Here is a 2,511-nt window from a genome sequence, read left to right as displayed (position 1 = left end):
GGCCAGCGAAGCCCCAGGGATGGGGGGGCCGGGCTCCTCTTGCAGGCGCAGATCACTGGGGGCCAGGGAAGCCCCCCCCCCCCGGGAGGGGTGCTGGGCTCCTCTTGTGGGCCCGGATCACTGGGAGCTCCCGGATCACTGCGGGCCAGCGAAGCCCCGGGAGCGGGGGAAAGCTGGGCTCCTCTTGCGGACAGGCCGGGGTGGGGGGGGCGGCTGGGGTCCGGCCCGCGGGCCTCCTCCCTGCGCATGTGCACCCCGGCCACCGGGAAGGGTCCGCGGCCGCCAGGGGTGCGCAGGGGCAGGCGGGGCAGCCGAGGGGCCGGGACCTGGACGGGGACCTAGGCAGGAAGGCCCGGGGCAGGCCTACCTCGGGGCGCCGCAGGGCACCCAGCGCCGTGCGGTCACCTCCACGGGCCGCCCCGCACAGCCCCGTGCCCGGCCCCGACGCCACTGTGGCCGGACGCCGCCCCGGAAACCCGCCCCGACGGGAAAGGAACACCCCCAAACAACGGTTCCGGCGTCGCAGGGGACAGACCGCAACCAAAATCAGAAGGGGCTGGCCATTTCTCTGTGGCCACACAGCAAAGCCAGAGGGACGGACGATTCCCGCCCTGCGACAGCAGAGGAAACCCCGGCCTTGACACGGAATACATCACACGGCAGGAAGACAGAGTGCCGGTGGTGAATCCGAGGCCAGACAGGCGGTCAGTGGCCCAGAGCCAGGTGCCGTGCCGCCAGTCCCTCCGTGGGCTGCAGTCCTGGAGGGAACTGATCCCCAGATCCAGAGCACAGCTGAACCCCTGGCCTCCAACTCCACAGCCGGCCAGGAGGCCCCTCCCTGAGGAATCCAGCGGGATCTGTTGGGCCAGCTCCCGGAGAGGCCGGCAGCAGCAGCCACCCGGGGGGGTCAGCCAGCGCTGGCTGGGGCTGCTGGAACGCACGGAGGGCTTTCTGCAGGGACCGCACACTCGGGGCCAGAATCCCAAATGTGAGACCCACGCCGGCTGAGGGCGCACGCACAGGCCCGGTGGGAGTCGGCCCCTCTCCCTCTGCATCAACCTGAGCTGCTTCCTACAGCCACAGGAGGACATGTGCAGAGCACCCCACCACAGCCAGTAAGTAAGTGACCACTGGAGCACAGAGGCCCAAGGGAGGACAGAACAGGTGACCGACTTGACCTGGTTTGGGATGCGTCCCACGACTTTCCCAGTTTTAACATGCAGAGGAAGAAACAAGAACAAGGCAGGAAGCTAGATGCCTTAGCAGGTTTGGCAAATCATTGCCATCTGGTGCTGACAGGGAGGAGAGAATTCGTTCCTGGGTTACAGGGGGAGGACTGAAGCCAGAGCATGAACTCCCCAGCCATAAATCCCACCCCATGCAGAGTTTAAACCCAAGGTCCCTGCCTCTTGGGGGAGGCTCAAGGGGAAAAGATCATTAATCCCCTTAGGAGGTGAGGGCATCTTTTTCATTACTTCCTCCCGATTTCCCCGCCACCCATAGGCCTGCACTGCGCCTCGAGGTTGGAGATCGTTCAGTCTGGGATACGACAGCCCAGAAACGATGCCGCCTGTCCACATGCCAGAGCCAAGCTCCACATTGGAGAGCTGGGGAAACGTTCCCAACACACTGTTCGCTAAACGCATCAGCTTTGTGTCCATATCAGTAAGAGACTCAGTTTGCCCTAATGCGCCAGGATGTGCTGAGCAACACCTACAGGAAGCCCGCGGGGTTGGCTGGTGCTGGCCAAGACTGCTGGATTGCCTGAAGGCCTTGGCACAAGCCTCAAAGATGCCGTGCTGGACATCCAAGTGGGACAGGCCATGTGCCTTGAGACAGAAAGCATTCTGGAAGACCTGCAGGCACTTAGGACAGCTGTAAACCAGGGGGGACAAAGCTCCCTTGTCTTGCAGGCTGTCATCAGGCTTCTCCACTCCCATCGTGGGTCTGTAGGTGTATGGTATGTCCCTCTGGGCATTGAGCAGGTACCGGCCTTGACCCAGGGCAGGAAATGAGCCTGAAGGCCCAAAGAGAGGAGGAGGGGCAAACTCGGGGGAAGGGTATTTGCTGGGGTTAGGAGAAGCCTCCACTGATGAAAACAAAGCCATGGGCATCCTTGAATCCAGACGAGCAGCTGAAGGAGAAAAACCTGCCTTAAGTGAAAGCAGGGAAAGCTGTGGTGACCAAAGGCCCTCCCTGCACCCCCCCCAATCTCAGTATACCCATGTCATCCTCCACTCTCTACTCCTTAACCACCACCCCCCCAGTCTGGACAAGGAGCAGGGACGGTTTCCATGGCCCGTGCCACACGCTGGACTTGCTGACTTTACCACTGCTCCACGCTCCCAGGGTTCACACGGGCCTCTAGCATCTATCAACCCACTCCTCCTGGTGTGCAGTGCGGTCCTCTCACACTCCCCGGAATCCGCATGACCGCCGCGCTTTCCTTTGCTTTCCTTTGCGATGCTGGCCTCCCTCTTGTCTTCCAAACGCCCCGCAGGGAGGATGCAC

This window comes from Mirounga leonina, unplaced genomic scaffold, assembly GCF_011800145.1.
Source record: "Mirounga leonina isolate KUSES-001 unplaced genomic scaffold, KU_Mleo_1.0 Mir_376, whole genome shotgun sequence".
Lineage (NCBI taxonomy): Eukaryota > Metazoa > Chordata > Mammalia > Carnivora > Phocidae > Mirounga > Mirounga leonina.
This window is presented reverse-complemented; position numbering follows the sequence as displayed.